General features: G+C 39.6%; 1 protein-coding gene across 13 annotated transcripts in view; it reads right to left on the bottom strand.

Moving 5' to 3' along the window:
- Positions 1–24979, bottom strand: part of HUWE1 (HECT, UBA and WWE domain containing E3 ubiquitin protein ligase 1) — a 162405-nt gene extending 137426 nt beyond the window's left edge. For 3 of the 13 annotated variants that reach the window (XM_087859510.1, XM_045799353.2, XM_045799351.2), the window contains exons 1-2: positions 22189–22442; positions 18695–18833 (exon numbers count right to left, since the gene is read on the bottom strand). The gene's annotated coding sequence lies outside the window, so the exon portion shown is untranslated. Of the gene's footprint in view, positions 1–18694; positions 18834–20616; positions 20705–21953; positions 22115–22188; positions 22445–23866; positions 23929–24519; positions 24628–24826 lie in introns of those variants that run through there. The other 10 variants (XM_045799347.2, XM_087859513.1, XM_045799346.2 and 7 more) reach the window with 10 other exon arrangements.
- Positions 24980–25932: the final 953 nt, after the last annotated feature.

The raw sequence follows: 25932 nt of genomic DNA, 5'->3' as shown, positions 1-25932 counted from the left end.
CCCAAAGTGGCTTCCCAAAGCAACTCACCTAAAGCTAGTCTGTTATTTTTCTATTACACTACCCTGCTTCTCTCACAGCAAATATCAATTCTAGTTTGATTTTCTACAGTATTAAGCTCTTGGCATTTAGCACAGCATCTACCACCTGATAAGTAGGCAATATTTGCAGAATGGAGTTCATGAAAGAAGTATGCACTGAGAATAAAAATCTGTGATTGTCAGCATATAGACAGTATGTGAAGCCACTGGTCTGGAGATGACGACTCACAAAGAAGGAAGGAAAAGAGGCCCAGAACTGAACTCCTACTTGATCTAACATTTAAAGGTAAGGAAAAGGAGGAGAACCCAGAAAAGGAGAGGCTGGTGAGGTAAAAGTAAAACTAGTTCATCCTGGTATCATGAAAGACAAAAGAGGGCAAGACTGATCAATTGTGTCCAATGTTAAAATCAGGTATTCCAGAAAAATGTACATTGAAATTGGGAATAGAGATAACTTGACCAACAATAGTTTCAGTGGGGTGTTGGGAAGGGAAGCCAGACTGGAGTGAGTCAGGGAATCAATGGAAAATGAGGCAATACAGATGGAATGCGTAGAAAACTCTTCTGAAAATGTTGGCTGTAAATGCAGGCAGAGAATTATGGGGTCATTGAAAGGCAGAGGGAAAGAGGAGATAACAGAAAGAAAGTTCCTAAGAAAGTTGAGGGTAGGGGACCCTTTAACCTCTATTTCACCCTAACATAATGAACACTCATGTGGATTTTGAAAGCACAAGTACTAGCCAGAATTATGACAACCCTCTCCTGAATCTCTTAAAACTTGACTGCATGTCACTCTATATGTGCTTACATTGTACCCTGTACCTATCACTTCCCTGACTACTAATGAGAAAATGTTTGCTACAGGGTGAGGAAGTTTAAAACAAGCATACACACAAAACCCCACAAACTTGGGAGGGGAAAAAATATACATTATCAGTGGTTGCCTGTGGATGGCAGGATAACATAGTTTTGATTTATGCTTCATGTTTTTCAGGTTCTTCCAAGCTTTCTATTATCATACATCCATTTATGAGAAATTTTCTTTTGCACAATTTTTCTTAAGGTAGAAAAGAGTGGCCCCTAATCCAAATGGCATGCATCAAATTAAGAACAATATCATCTAAACAAATGCCTTGGAGTGGCTGCTGCCTGCTCTTGGAGCTTCTTTTCTATACCTTCTGCTGTTTAATCCTAAATTTGGCACACCACATGCAATCAATATTTACTGATGTATTATTGGTAGGTTAAGAAATGTTGCAAACATGTATGGGAGTGTGGATGAATCCAAGCCAGCCTAAAATTCCCACTGAAATCATGGAAAAGCAATCTGGCCGTTTTAAAATAAAAAGGCTTTTAGAGAACACTCAACTCCAACCTGCCATAAAGCAAAAGCCTTTGCCTCTATGAAGTCTCTGAAAGAAAATTCAGGTCAGAACTGCCCAGACCATCCATTATCTCAGGAAACAGCAAACAATCTTAAAACCCAGCCCGCTATTTGATTACAGAGGCACAGACATCACATTAACTGATTTCTTAAAGGGAACACATTTCCATCCAGCCTAGTTTCTGATTATTTACATTAATATCAACCCAACAAATATTCAGAGAACCCATTCGTCATTCTAGTAACAGCTAATATTTACTTACCACCTAATTATGCATTATCTCTAATCCTTTAACCTGAAGATGAAGACTGTTTCCAGTTTACTAAATCCAAGAGTAGCCACATACCCAGTAAGTGGTACACTGGATGAAACCCAATTTGCTCCATGATTCTACAGTACCCAAAATGTCTATACACACAGTCCACCCTGCCACTCCCCTCCTAGAGACACCAATATCCTTATCCTTGAGCCATATAAAACATGACCCTGAGGATTGCTGACCTAGATTTTATTGAACACTGACAGTAAAATGTAATAATAAAGCAACCAAAAAATAGCCTTTATTCACCCAAGACAATTCTGGAAATTATCTGCAGAATTACCTGATACAGCCTCCTTCAAAATCTGTAAACACTATACCTCAGGTAAGTGTACATCCTTGCTCTGCAGTATATTCAAAGCAAATCTCTTGCAGGGATACCAAGGAGAAAGAATCTGAAACCTCCAACACTGACTTCGGAGGTAAGAATGAGGTCTGAGAACGCATCCCCTATGTATGCTCTACCTACAGCCCTGGGAAGCTGCAGATCCAGGAGTTACCCTTTAGGTCACTACTCCCAATTACTTAAGAGAGAGAAACTGGCATCAGAAGAACCAGGCAACAAAATAGGGCTCACCAAAGTTGTAGATCAGTTTTGCCAGTAGAAAGGAAAGGGCAGCATGCCAAGTAGCCCCTTCTTAGCATTCCGAACAACAACAAAAAAACAGCAATGTTTACGTGAAAATTATGCAAATTAAGGAGGAAAGGAAGAGATCCTTGTCTACACATTTTCAACTGGTGCTCTGGAATAATCCTCATCTACCCTCAAAGACTGATCTGTCTCCCGTCCCCTTCCTTATTTGTGGCTGGATTTAGTGCAAAAGATCAACTGTAACAATGGTTATTCCCTGTCATCACATCCAATTTCAAAGATGCAAATGCTTTTTCAGTCTTGCCCACCTCTAACAGAAAATGAAGACATCAGCCTTTAAACTAATACTCTTTATTCAAACTAATGTCAAGAACTTAACCATAGAAAAGCCTACCACTTTCTAATAGATGAACTTCACCCAGAAGGGCCACAGGCAACATTCAGTGAGTTCAGGAAAAACTTGCATTTGCCGGAAAATCAACCTACTTAAAAATTATCTTCAAAATAATTTACTTAAAAATTAAATCCAGAGTTTTCAACCCTGGCTGTGCAAAGTCACCCGAGACTTATTTCAAAAACTAAAAATGTCTGGCCATACAAATATCTGACTTAGTAAATATGAGGTGGGAACTTTTTTTTTTCAAACTACATAGGTGATATAGCTGCACAGCCAGACTTGAGCGCCACTTTGTTAGGTATTAATTATCCTTTGCCTATTGGTGACTCACTGAGGAATTTTCTTTAAAAGAATGCGGGATAGGTGTGCCTTGGTGGCTCAGTCGGTTAAGCGGCTGCCTTCGACTCAGGTCATGATCCCAGGGTCCTAGGACCAAGCCCCTGCTCGGTGGGCAGCCTGCTTCTCCCTCTCCCTCTGTCTGCCGCTTCCCCTGCTTGCGCGCTCTGTGTCAAATAAATAAATAAATAAAAATCTTAAAAAAAAAAAAAAAAAGAACGGGGCATAGAATGGGGTATAAACAAAGCAAGAACAGCCATGTGTTGATAACTGATGAAGCTGGGTAACAGGTACACTGGGGTTCATTATACTATTCTCTTTTGTATATGTTTGAAAAATCTCATAAATTATTTTAAATTAAGACTTTATCCTGCCAGATCCCTCCATTCCATCCTTCACATTACTACCAGAACAATCTCCCTCAAACTCAAAATCTACCTACATCATCAAGTGCAAACTCCTTACCTAACCCAGCATCCAAGACCTCTAGAACCTGGTACCTGCTCACCTCTCTTACCAGGGCCACAGCGTTACATAATATTCCCCTTGGCGCCCCACATACTTTAACCATGTGAGGCTTTTTTACAGTTCCCCTAACATTCAAGACTGAATATCTTGACTCAGATTGCACTTTCTGCTAAAATGGCTGCTCTCTGCATATCCCCTAGAGCTCAGCTTAAATGTCACCTCTATGAGGCCTTTTCAGATATCCTCTCCCTCAGAGAAAAATAGATGATTCCCTCCTTTGTGCCCCCACTGTGTCCTGCATATACCCTCAATCAAGACACCTCTTTATTCACATGTCAATCTCAACACAAGGGTGAGTTCTGCATGAGTGGGACTGTGTCTATTTATCTTTGCATTCCTGTCACCAGCATAGGAACTGTCACTCAGTAGATTAATGAATGAATGACTATCCGGTAAATGTTTAAGGAAGCTAAAAATCCAAGTCACAGACTCTTGGTGAAATTTCCAACTGAGAAAACCAATTTATAAAATTCATTCAATCTGCATGTTTCCATTCAACATATAGGTATGAACACACTATATGCAGGGTATTGCAAAGGGTGCTAGGAGATAGCCAGGTATTCAGAAACGTAAATCAGAGAAAAAAGAAAACTAGAAGCGATGATAGTATTAGAGAAATGAAAAGTCAGTACACAAAACACAATCAAATTACAACTTCCTAGCGGCCAAAGCAAAGCTGGAAACGCAACTACAAGAGATCAACAGAATACATAAAATAAATCCTATATAACACCAACCATAATCCTCTTGTTTTTAAAAAATTGGATATTTAGAGATTCAAGTTGCATAAAACAGAGTACAGCTTTAGCAAAAGTGAAACAATTAGCCCAGTTTCACTTTTTGGGCATAGTGCTTTAGTCTAGAAAAATATATACACAGCAATTTGGACAACCTTTTAAAACGTGTGAAGAAATCTCTATAGATTTCTTGTCCAAAAATTCAGAAGTTCTATGGAAAAATTTTGCATACGTTGGAATTTTTCTGAGAAGACAGCTGATAGCTTTCACTGGCTTCTTAAAGTGATCCATGACCTGAAAGAGTAGGAACCATCACCCCACAGAAAGATCTCCAAGACTGCTTAGTACTTAGTGACTACAACGTTTTTACTTTCACTTATGAAACACAGGCATATGGTATTTCCCCTAAAGCCACATGACAGGCTGTCAAATACAATAAAGACAGTACAGGAAACCAAAGAAACAGAATTCCAACCCTTCTGCATTATTCAGCTCCAATTTCATATTCTTGGGTTTAAAAAGAAATATGCAGCATCTCTCAAGATTAAACCTCCTCTGTGTAAGAGGGAATTCTATATTCCCGGATAAAATCCTCTAGTTATGTATCCTGAAGAAAGGTAGAAACGGCCCAAACCTTCTATAAAAAGCCTAGATTAAGTGTATTTCTAAATAAAAGCTAGGTTTTAATGCCTTAAAATATTCTGACAGAAGATATATCTGTATGGGGAGAGGATGAGGGACCTTAATAATGTATTTACTTCCTACCGTATATCATGGATTACTTAAGTTTAAAGGTAGAGACTGAAGAATACAACTGGAAGAAAGTAAAAATGAAGTAGAGGACAACAGCATAGTGGAAGGGCCTGGGAGTTGGACGGAAATGGGCTTAAATTCCATTTATTAGCTGTATGATCTTAGACAAGTTACTGTACCTATCTGAGTCTGTAACCTCTGTAAAATAAATAAACACAGTCCATCTCAAGGGATTGTGTCCGGCAATGAGTAACCTATATTATTATTTGTTCTATTTCTCTTAGTTCCAGATTAATTTAAGGGCAGCAGTCTTATGCTGGATCTTTCTCTCTCTCTCTCTCTCTCTCTCTCACACACACACACACACACACACACACACACACACACACACACCCCGATCAAAAGCAAACAAGAGCTGGTCTTTTCAAACTTTCTACATGTTATCTGCATATGAAAGAACATAAAGCATATATTGATCTCTAGACTGTTAGCTTTAAGTACTGACATGAACCAAAAAGTTAAATTCAACTTTGATGATGAGACTGGGAAGCTCTGGGTCTCATTCTCAAGTAAGTTATAGTTCTCCAAAGGTTAAACAGTCTACTAAATACTGTCTGGGCCATATAACTTAAGAATCAGAGATTTTAAGTGTCCGAACTATTTTCAGCTGGTTCAAATGAATCTGGAATGGAGAGAGACCAAGATTCTTCTATATGATTTAAAAGAACAGTAATTAGGGCAATTATCAACATGGCAGCAAACTTCTTTCAACCTGAAATAACTCCAACTTCACAGGTTTATTACAGGGCTAAAATTAATTCATTGACAAGAAAGCTTTAAAACAATGCTTTAAAAAAAAGTATGTCCCAACATATAGACAAAACTGGCTGTTTGAGTAAATTTAACAGCACCACACACAGCCTGGCACATACTCATTTCCAATGTTCTTTAAATAAACCAAACAATGTGAACAATCTGCTGCTTTAAAACATTTATATCTATAGCATGAAAGATGTTTGCTGAAAATGAAAGAATAGTATGCAAAGGTACTCTAGTTCCCTGCCACCAACTGACTTTGTGACCTTAGGACAATCTGAGCTTCAAACGTGTAAAATGAAAATAACTAAAATCTCTCAAAGCACTGTCTATAACACTTCGCCTTCAGTTCAAGACAAATGTTAAGTATTAAACATGAACAATTTAAATTATTCTCAAAAACTAAAGACCAAAAAAGTAACCAAGCTGGTTTTCTATTTGGCACAAATTCCACCTTTTTTTGTTTTAACAAAAACTACATTTTTTCAAATAATTCAGTTTTAAGCTGAGCATATATTTAAAAATCAAATAGTCTTTTCCAAAACAGGAACTACAGGTTAACCATTTGGACAAAAATAAAAGCACACACCTATTTCACACCACTACTTAAACATAAAAAGCTTAACTGTAAAAAGTATTAGAAGATAATGCAGATAAAGATTCTTGTAATCTTGGCAAAGAAAAGATCTTCCAAAAAGATACACAACCTAGAAACCATAAAGGAAAGGGAAAAAAGGGTAGATCTGACTACACAAAAATTCCAAACCATAAACACAGAAAATATTTGTAAGATACTTCAGAAAGGGTTGGTATTTCTAATATACAACTCCCAAAACCGAGTAAGACAAATAATCTGATTGAAAACCAAATAAAAGGGCACAAACTTGCAATATGCAGAGGATACTAACATTTGCTCATCCTCTCTAATAATTACAAAAATTTTAATCAAAGTAAGGAGATGCTATTTCTCATTCATCAGACTGGTTAAAAATTTAAAAGATAAATAATTATCTTGTTTTGGCAGATACAGGTAGAGAGAAAAGGGCACTGACAGACACTGCTGGTGGGAACGGCCATTCTGGAGGTCATTTTGGCAGTACCTATCAAAAATTTAAATGGTACCACCCTTTGACCCAGAATGAATTCTATATTTCTAAGGATCAACAATAGGGAATGATTAAATTATGGTAGATCCATGCTTTGAAATGCAATGCACCATTAAAAAGAATGGAGTTTAGCTATATGTTTTAACATATAAAAATATACATAGGACATAAATGGATAAGCACAGTAGGTAAATGCTAAAGGTATAAAAGAATATATACAAACTGTCAACAGATTTTTGAAGCGTGGTATGAATAAAACAAGACTATCATTTGGGGAGGAGGGACACTAATTTTTAACTAAAATGTTTGTCTGAATCTTTGTTTTTAACAGCAAACTCTTTTATAATTTAAAACAATTGAAAAGGGATAAATAGATGGGCTTGGGGGGAAAAAGATGGGCTTAGAAAACATCACTTTAATTTGAAAGTTTTACGAATAGGAAATTCAGTCCTAGCTACAGGCCTATGGCATCCATAAACATGCATGAAAACACATGGCCAAATTGAATTGTCCCATGAAGAGCTCAAAATTGAGTTCGTGTTGAAAAGTAACAGCCACAGTCAAAAGGGCAAAGAAACTGAGTTTTTGGACTTCTTCTCATTTACCTTTCTATTCCCCTAAAATTTCCCCATTTTGGGGGGCAACTTTCTTACAGGAAGGGGGCCACTTATTCTGCACTTCTATGGATGACATCTGCTGGCACATTTAGAAACAGATTAAGTTCAGTTTTTAAAAAGATACAGCATAGTGAAAATACTGGACTAGGTTAACCTGGGTTCAATGCCCAACTCCACCACTAACCAGCAACGTTTGTTATCTTGGAAATCATCTCCCCTAATCCGGGCCTATAAAATAAATAGAATTTGATATGGATAATATCAAATACAGGCTCTTTTCAGCTCTTCTGTTGGACATGGAGAAGACCACCATTTTAAAGCCATTGGTAATTTACTTTGGCGAGAAGTAGGGATTTGAATTAACTATGCAGGCAGTCTACCTTTACTTTTAAAAAGCAAAAATCTAAAATGCTCTATGTAAAAGGTTGTCTTCAAGTGATATCTACATCCCTCCAGACTATACTTCCTCTTAAGGATGGCCTTTCCAAAACAGTAAAGGAAATTTGAGGAGCAGGGAAATGGGAGCCCCAGATTAGGTCAAAAGACTATAAGGCACTCTAGGTTGGAGGAGCCAAGCCAGCCCCTACAAAATATGGCAGTAGGTATAGATGTAAGGAGAGAGCCGCCTATTGCAATGATACTGGACCTATCCAGGTTTATGCTCTTCTCTAATACTAATGTATCAAGGCTTACCCTGAGGTGCTGTCATACTATAAGTCAACATGGATTATATACTAAACATACCACAGTGAATAATGCAGGATAATCTTTTTAAAGGGCAATCTGATAATAAGTACCAAAAGCCTTTTATATTTTTGCATTCCAGTTCTAGAAATTTAAGGAAGTAAACATCACAAAGACTTCTCAATCAGATGTTCTTAAGCTTCTTTCCTATTCAGTATTTACCAAATGGCCTACTGTGTGCTAGGAAGCACTGTTTAAAGATCATGGAAAATTTCAAAGAACTGGAACAAACAGTCCTTAAATTTGTATGGAAACAGAAAAGGCCCCGAATCTCCAAGGAACTGTTGAAAAGGAAAAACAAAGCTGGGGGCATCACAATGCCGGATTTCGAGCTGTACTACAAAGCTGTGATCACAAAGACAGCATGGTACTGGCACAAAAACAGACACATAGACCAATGGAACAGAATAGAGAGCCCAGAAATGGACCCTCGGCTCTTTGGGCAACTAATATTTGATAAAGCAGGAAAAAACATCCGGTGGGAAAAAGACAGTCTCTTCAATAAATGGTGCTGGGAAAATTGGACAGCTACATGCAAGAGAATGAAACTTGACCACTCTCTCACACCATACACAAAAATAAACTCCAAATGGATGAAAGACCTCGATGTGAGACAGGAATCCATCAAAATTCTAGAGGAGAACATAGGCAACAACCTCTACGACATCGGCCAAAGCAACCTTTTTCATGACACATCCCCAAAGGCAAGAGAAACAAAAGATAAAATGAATTTATGGGACTTCATCAAGATTAAAAGTTTCTGCACAGCCAAGGAAACAGTCAGAAAAACTAAGAGGCAGCCCACGGAATGGGAGAAGATATTTGCAAATGACACTACAGATAAAGGACTGGTATCCAAGATCTACAAAGAACTTCTCAAACTCAATACACGAGAAACAAATAAACAAATCAAAAAATGGGCAGAAGATATGAACAGACACTTTTCCAATGAAGACATACAAATGGCTAACAGACACATGAAAAAATGTTCAAAATCATTAGCCATCAAGGAAATTCAAATCAAAACCACACTGAGATACCACCTTACGCCAGTTAGAATGGCAAAAATAGACAAGGCAAGAAACAACAATTGTTGGAGAGGATGTGGAGAAAGGGGATCCCTCCTACATTGTTGGTGGGAATGCAAGTTGGTACAGCCACTCTGGAAAACAGTGTGGAGGTCCCTTAAAAAGTTAAAAATTGAGCTACCCTATGATCCAGCCATTGCACTACTGGGTATTTACCCCAAAGATACAGACGTAGTGAAGAGAAGGGCCAGATGCACCCCAATGTTCATAGCAGCAATGTCCACAATAGCTAAATTGTGGAAGGAGCCGAGATGCCCTTCAACAGATGACTGGATTAAGAAGTTGTGGTCCATATATACAATGGAATATTACTCAGCTATCAGAAAGAACGAGTTCTCAACATTTGCTACAACATGGACGGCACTGGAGGAGATAATGCTAAGTGAAATAAGTCAAGCAGAGAAAGACAACTATCATATGATTTCTCTCATCTATGGAACATAAGAACTAGGATGATCGGTAGGGGAAGAAAGGGATAAAGAAAGGGGGGATAATCAGAAGGGGGAATGAAACATGAGAGACTATGGACTATGAGAAACAAACTGAGGACTTCAGAGGGGAGGGGGGTGGGGGAATGGGATAGACCGGTGATGGGTAGTAAGGAGGGCACGTATTGCATGGTGCACTGGGTGTTATACACAACTAATGAATCATCGAGCCTTACATCGGAAACCGGGGATGTACTGTATGGTGACTAACATAATATAATAAAAAATCATTTAAAGATCATGGAAAATTAGGACTTAAAGGTTTGAACATAGGGAATTGGCTAATAAATGACAAATCATGTACACAATAGAATATAATGCAGCCATTTGAAATGTTATACTGTTATATTACATTATAACAGGGAACAGAGATCAATATATTAAGTGGGAACAGCAAATTTAAAAATACCATTTCTATATTGGTTTGGAGAAACAGCTTTAAAAAAAAAGACAATTTGGGGACAACTGAGGAAATGTGAATATGGACTGGCTATTCGATAATATTAAGGAAAAGAACAAATTTCCTAGGTGTGATAAAAGGTATTGTAGATATTGTAGGTCCTTAAGATATGCTTGACGAAGGATTTAAGGATGAAATGTCACTCTTCCTTTATATACTTCAGAAAAATTAAACACACATATGTACATATAAATCAAATATGGTAAATTTTAACTACTGTTGGATATAGCCAGTGATATACAGATGCTTAGTGTGCTATTCTTCCAGCATTTTTTTTTTAAGATTTTATTTATTTATGTGACAGAGAGACAGCCAGCGAGAGAGGGAACACAAGCAGGGGGAGTGGGAGAGGAAGAAGCAGGCTCCCAGCGGAGGAGCCCGATGTGGGACTCGATCCCGAAACGCCGGGATCACGCCCTGAGCCGAAGGCAGACGCCTAACGACTGTGCTACCCAGGCGCCCCTTCTTCCAGCATTTTTACGTCTGAAAATTTTCACAAAAAGTTGGAGGGAAGGTTATGAATTACATTTTTAAAGAGTAAAGTTTTGGAGGGGAAAAGTATGCTTATGCTACACAGGCATAAAGAAAAGCCTTGGAAGAATATATTGTGTACCAGCACACTAATAGTATCTGAATGGCAGATTTCTGTGCTTATGTGTATTTTTTCAACAATAAGCCATGTATACCACTATAATCATGAGAAACATTACTTAAAAATAAAGTCAGGAAAGTATTTTCAAATAATAACTACAATAAAATGAACAAATGACTAAATAATGTCCCACTCCCAAAGCATTCTTATTAAATGATTTTACAAACTTTAAAGAAGTATGCAAACAATATTACGCAAGTAATAACTGCTGTGTGAACATCATAGTTTTTAAATTTCTACTTACATGAGTAATTATACCATTCTCACAGTATAAAAATTCAAGTAATTCATGGTAAAGATCGCAGTGGGGAGAGGAATACTGAGTTAAAGTACTTAAGTATTTCCCCTCATATCACACCTCCCCCACTGAAAGATTTGAGGCAAAAATAAATGTTAAAAATGATCAGTTCAGGAGGGGGGGTAGGGAAAGGGTTTTTGTTATATTATTCTCTGTATTCTTCAGTCTATTTTAAGTTTCTCAGAAAAAGAAATGCAACTACAGAAAAGCTAAAGTTCCCCTCGACCACTCCTTCCAAATAATCAGTTTACCCTAGTTTTTGAAAAATATAGAAATAGCACCACATAGTACACCCTATCTTACAGCTTGCCAAATATCTCCACATAAATAGTTGTATTAACTTACACCACTTGTGGGCAGTATTCTAAGACCATACTCTTCCCTGTATTTTTGCCATGACTTGATATTACCTAATTATTTTTTGCCAATCTAATGGTTAAAAAATATCTCATTTTAATTTGCATTTCTAGTATTTAGTTTGAGTACCTTTTCTTGTTACCAGACAGTTCTAGTTCCTATTCTGGGAAAAGCCTGTCCCTAATCTTCTACTGCTTTTATTTTTAAAATGTTACTCGTATCATTAAGATGGGAACATACTAACCAAAATGTTAATGATGACTGAATATTTTTGTGGGAGTAGGAATCTTTTCCCAAAATAAGAACACATTTTCTAGTTTTTCCTAAATTAATTCAGTAACAGAAACTAGAAAATGATAAAAGTGGGTGAAAAAAATCCTTTTAGATGCAAGTAGTACTTTCAGGATACCCTATTATAGGAGCACATAACACCCTAGAGGAGCTCATAAAATCCAGCTTAAAGAAATAAACACATCTAAAGCACAAGTCTTGTTAAGAAATGAAATACTGGTTGAGGCTATTGATTCACTTGGGATACATTTAACTAACTTCATTTTTATAAAGCATTTTTTGAGTTCATGATGTACTTTTCATGTACCTTGTTTAACCCCAACAAAATTCTGGGTTACATTCTCTTACGCCCTCCTATAAACTGCTATAGCACATTTTGTTCACTCCTCCTCATTGTACTGATCCCTTTGACTGTGATTTACAAGTCTCCCTTCCCTAGTAGACCATGCTGTCCTCCACTCTCTAGTTGCTTATCTTTGAATTTTCAGTATCTGGCATTATTGAGTATGTCCTCAAATATTTGTTGAGAGAATGAGATATCATCATCCTCATTTAAAGGATGAGGAAACTAGCTCAGTGATGAAGTAATTTGCCCCAAGTAACATAGCTATTAAGTATTTATTTTACATAAATTACAATAGCCTTATCTTTGTAGTATACTGTATAATTTAAACATTTTAAGTAATACATCATCTCACTTTAATGCTCACAGCAACTTATGAAATAGGCTTTCTGATTACCATTTCACAGGTGACAATGAAACCTGAGGGACACACAAATCCTAGTTTATAAGTACAGCTGTCTCTTGACATACTTTATAGATCACTAATTGGGTATAGGAGCCTCTATCTTTATGTAGCAAACATCTTGGGGAATGATAGAGGAAGGGGCTGGGGAGAAGATGGAAGGAAGACAGTTAAAGCAATAGGATAGAGACTGGAAATCGTTATAGGTCCATCTGAAGACCATAGACTGATATTGTAGTGTCAACCACATGAGCCACTTTGAAATCCAATCTTGGCCCAAAGATTTTTCTTGGTATTACCCTCTATTCATAGAAGACAACTGCAGGCTTTCTCACAGATCAGGAATCTCAAAGGCTGTGGATACAGAAGCAAGGAGGGCTTTGAAAAACAACAGACAGGTTATATCACACATGGACAAAGCAGGGGAAAAATGACAACATAAAGGAAAAGGCTAAGGAACTTTAAACATTATCTCAGTCCTTAAATGGACAGTGAGTTTCTCAAGTGAAGAAACCAACTCTCATTCATTTTATGTCCCTAGCTCCTTGTACTTAAAAACACTCAGTAAATGGTTACTGAACTAAAAAGAGGTTAAGATGTGAGGAAAAAAAGATGTAATATTAATTTAAAAACCAATGGCTTTAAATTTATTGAGCACTTACTATGTTGTCATGTGCTATACTTCAGATAACATACAAAATATTAAAAGGGATAATATTTACCTCTTTTCTAATCTGCTATATACGGTGCTACTCAAGTATGTTAACAGTGGTGATACTGATGACCATTAGGAAGACTCATTATGGGTTAAGGTTACCAAGGTTACAGCAGAACCTTGAACAAAACAAAGTTGAACAGTAGGGGGCTATGCAGATGTAAGGAGATCACAGCAACCAATGTATTATACATTACCACAGAAGTGGGTAAGACCCTTTAGAGGGTATGAATGTGACTCCTGATGCTTGGCAAAGTCAAAAACTACTCTGGTGGAACACCCACTTATCTCAGGCCAGACAGAGTCAGCCCCAAAATGACCAAAGTACAACCCCTTTCCTCCCCACCACTGCTGATCCCAACACGGACCTGAAGGGTCCAGACAGGCTTTGCTAACTGACCATCACTTCACTACCGTGACTGCCCATCTCTGAGCTGCTGGAGGGGTTAAGTGAAATAGTATGTTAAAGAAATGACCATCTGCTGACCACGTAGAATGTACTAACAACCCCAATAACCCCACAATTATTTTCCCCAGATGAGGCAAGGTTAACCTGCCCAACGTGAGAAAACTATTAAGTGGCCAGGAAAAAAAATTCAGCATTTATCCTACCCTTCTCATACAAACTGTATCACTGAGTAACCTCATAAAATTATTCCACCTAATATACAAAAACAAAATGACAGAGTTAGAACATCACCATTTTGACATTTCCAATAAACTAATCTATCTAAGCTTTAGGCAGAAATGGCTGTTAATATAAAAAAAATACAAGACAACATTACAACCTAATGAATGTCGTGAATAAACACACCACCACCAATTCTTGCCAAAGGACGTGAACCTGAATTCATAAAAGCCTCTGGATCCACTTTAAATTTGCAGGAAATATAGAGGACAGAGGAACATGTAATAACTGTACTGAGTATGCGATAAGCAATTCAGTCTGTGGGAAACTCCACAGGTCAAACAGCCTGAGTTATTCAACAGATATAGTACAAGGAAAAAAAGGGAAGTTACAGGTATTTAAAATACATCAAGTTTTAAAAAGTAGACAAAGCAAATTATACTGTCCAGGGATGCACACCTGGACAATAAAACCAGAACAATACAAGTGATTACTATAAAGTCAGAAGAGTAGATACTTTCTGGAGAGGGAAGATGTCATGATTGGGATGGGCACATGGAAGGACTTACAGTGTTAACAGGCAAAGTTCTATTTCTTGAGTTGGGTTATGGTAACAAAAGAGTTTGCCTTAAAATAATTTATTAAACCGTAAATTTGTTATGGGGTGGTTTTCCCTATCTGTATTCTATTTGTTACAATAAAAGGAAAACACTTTAATCACATTAAAGCTGCTTACGTATGATCTGATTCTTTTTGTATGAAATGCCCAGACTAGGCAAATCATAGAAATATAAAGCAATCAGTGGTTGTCAAAGGCTGGGGTGGTTGGAAGAGAGAAGGGGAGTCACTACTAATGGGTACTGGATTTCCCTTAGGGGTGATGAAAATGTTTTAAAATTGATGTGGTAATGGTTGTACAACTATGAACACACTAAAAACTACCGTATGCTTTAAATGGGTGAACTGTATGGTATGGGAATTATATCTCAATAAAACTGTTTTAAAAAGTCTAAAACACCCCAGGTTAAACCAAGACACACTTTTAAAATAAAGGTTGGGGTGGAGCCCAAGAATCTGCATTTCTGACAAGTTCCCAGATGCTGCTGCTGTTGATCTGAGGACCACATTTTGAGAACCACTTTAACAGAGGATTTCAAAACTGCTTTTAGCTCAAAGCAGTACTAAAGAGCACTGGAAAGTGAAGTGTTTTACTCAGGGACTGAGAAAACAGTCCAGGAAAAAAAAGTTTAACACTCTGCCAAGCATTGTTCTATTCCAACTGATTCCCTGACCATCAACATCAGCATCTCCTGGCAACTTGCTGGAAATGCAAATTCTCAGGCCCCTCCCAGACCTAAAGGATAGGAAGCTCTGGGGTTGGAGCCCAGCAATCTGTTTCAGCAAGCCCTCTAAGTGATTCTGATGTTCCCTGAAGTTTCAGAGCTACTGTTCTAAGCACTTTATATGCATTAGTTCAGCTAAACTTCTCCAAAACCCTATGGAGTAGGTAACACTATTAGCATTTTACAGATTAAGAACTGTGGCACAAAGGTTAAATAATTTGCACAAGACGACAAATGGTAAAAAATGGAGCCAGAACTTGAACCCAGGGATTCTGGCTTCAGAGTCCATGTTCTTAATCGCTATGCTGAAAGATCTTTCCACCTATAAGAACTCAATTGGCAGAATGCAATAATGAAGAATTAGTGGAAGAAAAAAATGCAAAGACCAGGAGAAATAACGTCTCACTATAAACACATGCAAATAATAAAATAATCAGAGCAAATAATGTTATCATTAAAAAAAGCAATCTTCCAAAACCATTCCAAAACATAAGCAGCCACCAAATACAATATATCCCAGTATTTCCAGAGCAATTATCTCAGGTATCTAATTTTAAGGACTTAAAATCCGGGTTATGCTAAAGATGGTACATAAATTCATGGCAGTTATGTTCACATTGACCAATCTTTAAATTCTAAATGATTATACTAAAAGGTCATTCCAGAATAATTTGAATCTCCCTATTCCTAGTCCCTTTTAGTCAATATACAATCGGAATCTAGGGGTTGAAAAAGAACTTTCACATTCCTCTAGTCCAATCAGCAATCCAGACTGAATCATCTACAATACCGATCTCCATTTAATATTCATTAAGAAGCTAAAACAAATCCCAACTTTCTATAAAATCACATTCTGGGATCAATCCATGTCACCACTGTGATTTTTAAAGCCAAATGATTAAATACTTTTTAAAGGCACTAAAACGTGAAAATGCTCAGTATTAACAGCCCAAACAAAACCTACAGTTGTTTTACTCATAGAGAGCCACTCTTTCACACTATTTGAAAGCATTTCTATAACCAGGAGACCAAGCTGGTTAACAAGTACATCAAGTTTTAGCAACTCAACCCCTATGACACATCAAATGAGAGGGCTTCTAAAGAATCTTCTGAGCTGAATTATCCCTGACATTAACACATAAACATCTGGTAACCAGTCATTGAGAAAACAAGTCAGAGAACAATACAGCAAAACACCCAGAGCCGGAGTACTCGCGACTACCAAAGACTATCAACCTTATAGATAGTGAGATCATTGTAAAGCAGCCTAATATGGTTACAGCTACACATCAGATTTTAACAACCATTAATTAATGTACAGCAGGTAAGGTAACACGGATTGTGAAGGGCAAACATTTTCAAAGCAACCAAGTTTCGCATTTCAATAATACTTTGAACCCATGGTTGAAAACACAACAAAAGAGAAAAAACCAACAGCATTTCCATTATAAACTTGTAGCTGTTAAGAACTCTGGAAACAATTCAAATATTGAAATGCCTACTGCATAAAGCTCTGTTCCAAAAATCTAGTTACCCCAGATTCAAAACTCTGGATTAGAAGGTGTAAGTGACTTTGTTCAAACTTCCAAATAACTACAGAAAACTGAAGACAGGAGTAAATACCTAACCACGATATCCAACACGCTCAAAATTTTTTTGTTGAATGAATGCACTTCTCTGGAATTCCCAAAAAATCACTTCTTTAAATAATCACTTTCCAACTAGTGATCTATAGCACTGGTGATTCAAAAACATATTTCATCTAAATACCTCAAAAACTTTCATTCATGACCTCTACCCTCTCTGCCCTTCAACTTGGAATTGCCTTGCTCTGCCCACATTTGTGAAGTCAAAGGCTGGCTGGAACCTGTATGCCCAACTTCCATTCCCAGTTTTTGACTATGGAAGGGACATACAGTAGATCCCAAGATATCGAATCTGCACAAGGAAAGAAATGAACAGTTTAAAGGACTTTATGCTGTGGATCATCATTTCCAAAAGAAATAAAATGAAAAATAACAACAGAAAAACTATGGTTGCATATTAGTAGCTGAAAATCAGGATGTAAGTAGAAGCTCTCAGAAACTGTTTAGTACTGCCATTTCAAAAACTGTATTATAGCCAGAAGAACTCATCACTAAGTCTTAATAGCTTAGAAGTTATGGGTCAGAGCAGCTGAGATACCAACATCCAAAGAATAAAAAGCAACATTGTAAGATAGTATAAAAATAACTAAACCACCTAAGGAAATTGAAACCATGAAAAATCCCAAAGGCGCACTTAGGTCATTATCTAGGAAACATTAGCTTCTTCCATAAGGAGGCCTACTTTTCATGTGGAGCAGCAGTAAGCAGGGCCAAGACATGGAACCGAGGTCAGGTATCAATTAAATCAGACTCTGCCACAGAAAAGGGAATCCATGACTAGTTATTTTGGGATAGTGCCTAGGCCAGCAGTTATCAACTCCAACTGGGATACAGGAGATTACTGCCTTTGTTCCATTATAATGGGGGGTCCTCCAGGGTCTTTAACTTACTAAGAATGGGTTAGATACCACTGCTGGGATACAACCACCAAATACGAGGGAAGTTGTAGAACAATTTCTTCAACAAATAAATCAGAAGAGAAAAAAAGGGAGGGAGTCTGCAGATTAAAATAGATTTAAGAAATATACATCAATCCACCTTTTGTGATAAATGGGTTTTCTTTGGACCCTAATTCAAACTAAAATATGAACATTAACTCCATATCTGATATCTTCAAAAATCATTGTTAACTTTTTGAGTTGTGATAATGGTTTTGAGGTTATGTTTAAAGAGCCCTTCTCTTTCAGACATATAAATATTTTGCAAGTAAAAATATGACAGCAGGGGTTTATTTCAATATGATGGGTGGGGACAGTTGGTAGAAACACAGATGAAGCAAAATGGCTACAAGCCAGTAACTGTTAAAACTGGTGATGGATACACAGGGGGATCATTATACTACCTGATTTGTGTATGTTTGATATTTTTCATAACTCTTTGAAAAAGAACTGATTAGACATAATATCTTCCAATTTAATTTTTTGAATGGTGCTTAAGGGTGATTTAAAAATCACGTACAGACGGAATTCATTTAAACAGTAACACAAGAAGCAGCCAATGCCACATCAGATCCAAACAATAAAAAGAAACCAAAGTAGCTCAATTACATACACCCCCCAACCTCCATTCCAGGAAGTAAAATACAAATACTACCCAAATCTACAAAAACTAACCTAAAATCACAGCCAATCATACTCATCCTGGTGGGAAATCCCAACACTTCTCTCCAACAGCTTCCTGAACCTTCCTGACCAAGTTGGTCTGCTAGTTCCTCTGGAGTGCTAACCCACTCAGGTCAGACTACTGGAGGACCTAAAAAAAAAAAAAAAAGGTGGGGAGAAAGAGACACACATTTATTAGGGTGTGGGGGAGTTAACCATTTTATCAATGTTCAAACATGATCACAGTTATTATTTCTTAAGCAATAGCCCTCACATATCAATTTGCATTTTTAAGGACATGCTGTAAGCAGTAACAAGAATTCAGAACCAACAGCCAAACCAATTATTCTATTCTGACATTTAGACAACACCCCTGAAAACTCAACTCAGTCCTCAACCCAAATGAAATGATAGGGGATAGTAATTACAATTTTATATCCTCACTATAAATTGATACTAAGGCAATACAAAATTTATTATTTTTGTGAAAAAAAATGCACACATAAAAACTAATTTTCACCTTCACACATGCTTTTTGGGCATAATGGGAGACAAGTGGTAAACACCTGGGAAACTCAGGTTGAACTTTGCCACTGAACCTCAGACAAAGCTTTTGACTTCTTCCTCTCTTCTTAGAGATCTACTACAATAAATTAAACCTTTTAGGTCACACCTAGATTATCATTCCCAGATTTAGTCTAGTTCTGAATGACACGAATCAAATTGAGGTTTAGTTAATTTCCTATTCATTGCTTGACCCACTGTAAAGAACTCCAAGGCAGTATCTCAAAACAGAAAGTGATCTGTCCTCCAATGAAAAAGGGAATATTCTATTACCTCTAAAGCACTTTAAATTGAACAAAGCAAACCCTAAAGCTCAAAACTAGTGTCCACATAGTTATTACCAGATGGTTACCCATGGTAAATCTTTAATCCTGGGTAAACTTTTTACCATCACATTTCTATTTCAAGCCCCATCACCTGGCCAAGGTAATAGTAACAGATCAAAGTGTTCAGTTTAATATTGGTCTAATCAAAATATTAACAGAAAAACTACCTCCAAATTGAATACATTCACTTCTATTTAAAAAGAGTGCTGGAATATATAAAATGGCAAAACACAACAGGAGGTAGTGTATTAAAAAACCGGCAGTAATTCGTTATGGGAAAGAAGCTTGGTATTCCAAACAACTTTCCTAAATTCTCTCAGATAGGAATTACCCTGTGCAGGTATGCCAAATAGCAGATCCCCACACTGATCTGAGGAACCAAAGAAAGGAGGTAGGGGAAAAGCAGTATGAACACTTGAAAACTAGCTGGCAGAAGCTCCCTTGATTACTGTGAAAAGCATGGCAACAAATTTCATCTTTGAGTGAGTAACAGGACAAACTCTTTTTGAAGCAGTGGAAAGAGGGAATAGGCAAGGGATACGCATCCCTTCTAAAAGGCTGAACACCTGGGTGTGGTTCTTGACAGGAACCTTATGGCCAGTGGTCATTTCAAGATAGTGACTTTGCACCAAAATTCCTAGACTAGCAGAATAACACAGGTGGGAATCACAATCAAACATCATGAACCACTGGAGATAAAGAATTTGGCCCATGAGGAGGAAAAAACTACAAACATGACAGGGCTGGCCTAAAAAGATACTAAAAACTTAAAATTAGAGGAATAAAAATTTTATTCTTTCCCAGATCATAAAACTACCATATGACACAGATCCATTTTCCATCCTATTCTTACACCTAGAAAAAGTAAACACAATTTACTGTGTGCCTACCATAAGCTGGGCACTTCACAAATTGTCTAATTCTACCAACTATAAGCACGCTATCCCTATTATACAGATGAAAAAACTGAGAATCTGCAAAGTAATTTGCCCCAGGTCACAAAGTTTGATGTGAACCCAAAGCATACAGTTATTTCCACCATACCAGGGTGCCTCCCTTGACTGGAGAATGTTGAGGTCTCCTCAATCTACGCAACATTGGGGTTAACAGAAAACAATGCCGAACATGTAATCTACAAAGAAAACAAATGATAGGGAATCATCTATAGTAATGGTGGAATGGGGGAAGGGAAGAGAAAAAAGTAGAACAGGGCAATAATTGAGGGTCTGAAGATAATCAAAGCTATTTTATTTTCTAGCACATGGAGGAGGGGAAATGTAGTGGAGCCTGACAGGAGGATATCTTCTCTCTAGGGGATTCAGCTCTTGGAAAAAAAAAACGGGGGGGGAGATAAAAGAATTAAGTGAGAAGCATGTTAAGAGGTGGTTAACAGCAAAGACAGCGGTCCACAGACCAAGAGGACTCAGGAACTCAGAGCAAGGCAGGGGAAAGGGGCGGTTCCCAAGCTTGCAAAGAGGGATGGCAGGGGACAGAGAAGGACAAAAAGTTGGTTCACTGGAGAATTATCCTCTACAGCTTTTTCTTTAGGTTTTTTTTTGGGGGGGCGCGTTATGAGAAGGGGAAGGCTAAGAACCCTAAGAACAAGAAGTCTGCAATCATCCAGCCACCAACCCATTCACTGTTCCATCTAAGAGTGGTCGAGCAGTCTGCAAAGTTGCAGAAATCTGTCCTGTACTGGAATCAGGGTCATACAAGCGTGAAGACCTGAGGAAACGGAAGGCTACCGTAGAGTGTAGAGTTCCATCCACAAAGATGGAGTAAATGCACGGAACGGGAAACGCTCTACACAAGCCTTGCGTCAAGGGGACCAATGGAAGAGGGAGACAGGACCGGCTAATGGACTTCGGCTAAGCTCTTCCTTAGTAGGGCTGGGTAGGGGGTGACAGGGAAAGCTTTGACTCCCCCTCTTAAACACGAGCCTCAAATATCCGTGTGGATGAGGAATTAGGGAAATAGGGGGAGGAGTACGTCAGACACCAAAGCTTGACCCCTAAATCTTAGTTCAAAGACCAAGGCAGTTGGAAAAGTAGAGCCCACCTCAACTCAAGAAAAACTAGGGGATTCAATTGGGCCGCTGAAGGGGCGGAGAACAGAGGCAGGCCTGAAAAAAGGTAGTGGGGAGGGAACCAGTCGTCATAGGTTGGTCCCCTTTCCCCCACAGCCCAATCTAACCCCCAGCCCCACTCCCTAACTCACTCCAGGTCTCCCGCCCCCCACCCTTCCCAACCCGCCCACTGCGGTGGCAACAACGGAGGCGTTGACCGATTGGTGGGGCAAAGGCGGGCCCACACGCGACCGAGGCCCGGGAAATGGTGTCGCCTCGAAGAGACGGTGTGGTCTTCGCCTCAGGTTCGGCTTACCAGCACCTCGGTGTTTCGCCAACAGTCACCTCCTTAACGTCGGGTGCTTGGGAAGCGTCACAAACGCGGACAGCCAACACCTCAGTCCCGGGTCCTGGCCGGACAGACATCAGCTTCCGCCGCCATCTTAACAGCAGGCGGACCGACCCTAGTCACTGCCCCCCCTACCCCAAGCTACCTCCGCCACCGCCAACGGATCCCACGAGGACGTAACCCCGCTCGCGCGAGAACTCACCGGCTAAGAACAGCACGAGCCGAAGACGCTGCTGCCGCCTGCGCGGCTGCTGCAGTCCGTAGCCGAACCGCGGCCGCCTCCGCGCGATCCCGCGAGAACCTCTTACCGGACGGGAAAAGCCTGAGCCCAGCCCTTCCCAGACCCCTCCTCCCACCAAAGCCGAAGTCGCTACAGCTCCGCTCTCACCCTACGCGAAGCGAAAAGCAAATGACGCACAACCTCACGAAGCACCGAGGGGCGGAGCCAATCTGCCGCCGCCGGCTCCCGCATGCGCCGAGAGAACTATCGCGATATTACGTTTTAGTCTCTGCGAGACCTTCGAATTCACCGCAGGATACCGCCCGCGCCTCGCCTTTAGGAAACACGAGATCTCGCGAGACCTAGTGCACGCTCCTAAAAAGGAGAGAGGCGGGGTTTCATGAAAATGACTGGGAGTTTTTCGGGGGAAGGGAGGAACCTCCCGTCCTGCAGGGATCTCGCCTACCACGAGGTTTCCGAACCCACTGCGGAGCTCGCTGCCAAACCTCGCGATGACACAGCTCAGCGCCAAATCTCGGCCATGTCCTGAAAACTGCCTCCGCCCCCGATCTAAGGTGTCTAGAGCCTAGTGCTTGAGGAAAATTTAAAAAGTCAACCTGTTTATTCTCACGCTTCCGGGCAGCACTGTACCATTTAGCCAAACTCCATTCTGGAAGAGGAGCAATGGGTCCCCCATTGTTGCCTGCCTCCAGTAATCACATATTATCCGGGACTAATACATAAAAGACGTTCCGTCTCACAATAAGCTCTCAAATGCAAATGAAAACAATGACATAACATTTTTTGCCCATTAGATCGGGGAAAATTTTTTTTAAGACATAATATTCTGACTCCTTCCCTCGCCGCACTGCAGGCTAACCTGAATCCATCTTAATGTAACGAAGGGCTCATATCGTTAGTTCTAGCTCTAACGCCACTAATTTTTAACTCCTGACGCTTTACCTTGGCATAACCAAAATATCCAATAAAGTGGTTTTCGCCAAACAAAGGAGTCTTCCCTCAAAGGAAAATTCGAGCTGGGGGGGGGGTGCGTGCTTGCAGTTTTTAATATGGCAGTTTTTCCACGTCTAGCCAACAATGTTTCTCCAATAAATGTTGGATCCAATCTGGCTCGATTTGTAGGCTTTTCTATTCTAATGCATTGTTCTGTCCATTCTAATTTAAATATTATTCCTTTAGAGTACATTTTAATAGCTGGTAGTACAAATATCCCCATCTTTACCTATCTTTTAAAATATTTTCTCGGTTATTCTTAGCTATCTTTTTTCTGGATGAACTTTAGAATCATATTAAGTTCCAAAAACTTGGCATATTTATTGAAATTCCATCAATTGTATAAATCAACATAGGAAAAATGGGCATCACCACAAAATTGAGCCTTCTTATCAAGAAGCATGGTATCCCTTCTCCATGTATGCAAACATTCTTTTTATTATATACCTCAATAAAGTTTTGTAGTTTACTTCTAGGTATTTTTTTTCATTTTTCTTGCTACTGCGAATGGGGTTATTAAATTTTCGAAATACTTATTGCTTATAGACATTTGATATTTGCTTATTTACTTTTGTAATAGGACAAATAAAAAATATGTTCAATTTCACTGGTAATCAGAGAAATGCAAATGAAAACAATGACATACCATTTTTTGCGCTTCAAATTGGCCCAAATTGCAAAGATTGATAATAATTCATGTTGGCACAACTGTGGAAAAATGGGCAATATTGCACAACATTGGCAAGCGTAAATCAGTATATCCTTTTGGGGAGGCAATTTGGACAAATCTATCAAAATTCAAAATGAATATACACTTTGAGTAGCGATTACTCCTCTAAGAATTTCTCCTACGGAAATACTCATACATGTGCATGAAACGTATATATACAAACCCATTCATTATAGCATTGCTTGTAATAGCCCCCTTCCCTCCCCCTTCAAAGGGAAACAAGCTAATGTACATCAATCGGGAAATCGTTAAATAAACTGTAGTACAATCGTACAATGCAGCTGTTTATAAATGAGATAAATTTAGATTCCCTGATATATGAAGATCTACAAGACATATTAAGTTTTAAAAAGCAATTAGCCGAAATGAATGTTTGCGTGTGTGTGTAGTACCATTTAGTTACCAAAACATACATATACAACGCCTAGTAGTTACCCGCGAAGCCTGCCTGCCTGCCCCTCACCTTCCCCCTCCTCTGAGGCCGCCTTTCGAAAACCTGTGAGAAGAACGCCGAAGGCCCGGCCTCTACTCCCTCTCTAGGGCCACTCGGCCACGACTAATGCCGGTACCTCGCATCCCCACTGTCAGCACTGTCAGCCGCTCTCCCGCCGCGCTGCCTGCCGCTGCCCCGCTGCCCCAGAAGATGCGGCTAGCTTTCGGCTGGCGCCGGCCGAGGCCTGAGGGAGGGGAGAGAAGGCGGGGTTGAGGGAGGGCTGGGGCAGGCCGCCGGGCCCCTTCACCAGCCTCTCCGGCTGGCTCCCCAAGGCCGCCACCTCCGCGACTCCGCGCTGGGTCTCGTGGGAACAGCCCTCCGCGAGGAGCCGAGGACGGCCTCGAGAGCAGAGCCCGCCCCCTAACCCGGGGGAAGACGCTCACCTCGGTGGCAGTAGCTCCGCGGGGCCCGCAGGAGCGCGCCGGGTCCGCGGCCCTGCTTCAGCCCTGCTCCCCTCGCTCGCCCTCCGCGGAAAACCTACCCCTCCGGCTCTCCTCACACCCGATCTGAGGCTCCGCCCCCCGCTTGAGAAGCCCCGCCCCTGCCCCTGGGGAGGGCACTCCCTCCGCGGTGGAGCAGAGTCCCCTTTAGGGGACTGCGCCTGAGCTACTCCCGGTCCAACATACTCAACGGTAGAGGATAGTAGAGTCGCTAAGGAATTGGATTTGATTCGAGGCACGATGGGAGCCACTGAAGGGTGACGTGATTTGATTTGATTTACGTTTAAAAATTAACAATCTCTCCAGCTGCCTTGTGAAGAATGGGGGCAAGAGGGCAAGCAGGGACATGGTGTGGAGGGCTGGAGATGACGGGGACGCCAACTACAGTGAATCCCCCCGGCAAACCCTTAGAACACTTACTACAGGCACATAGTAAGCTCTCAATAAACAATCCCTTTATTGTTCTCCTTGGTATTATTTGGGGTGGTAGTGTGATTGGCAAAGAGTTTATAGAGGATTTGCACCTGTGAATGAATAGGAATTAAAAAGAACTTGGTAGGAGATACACCTAACTAGTAACCGGGCTTCATCTGGGTTGCAGAAGGAGATTAGAGGGTGAGAGGAGAGGCGAGCTTTGAATTGCAACTTTAGATACTTCGGTAAGGTTTGAATTTTTTTTAAAAAAAGCATGTATTAACTCAGTATTTTAAAGTATAAGGACAAAAGCACTATCCAAAGTCCTCTTGAGACATAGAGGAAATAAAAACTGTAATTACATCTTCCACTTTTAATTCTAACCCTACAGAACAGTTGTTCATGCCCCATATTGAGAATCCGATGAATGGACACTGCCCGCCAAATATATATTTACACAAAAATTTTGTGTATGATCTCAGCTTTATGGAGGCCTCTTTTGAGAGAGACTGATCCATAATTTTACAGTGTTATTTTTAATGGGTGAATGTTACTCCATTAATGTTATTTAACCAAGACTCCATGTTTAAGTATTTTTCTGTTAAAAGAAATACGGACATGAACTTTGATTTAAC

Source organism: Ursus americanus, chromosome X (assembly GCF_024610735.1).
Source record: "Ursus americanus isolate L20-20 chromosome X, mUrsAme1.1.p, whole genome shotgun sequence".
Taxonomy (NCBI): Eukaryota; Metazoa; Chordata; class Mammalia; order Carnivora; family Ursidae; genus Ursus; species Ursus americanus.
The sequence above is the reverse complement of the archived record's forward strand: the minus strand, read 5'-3'. Positions and strand labels throughout refer to the sequence as shown.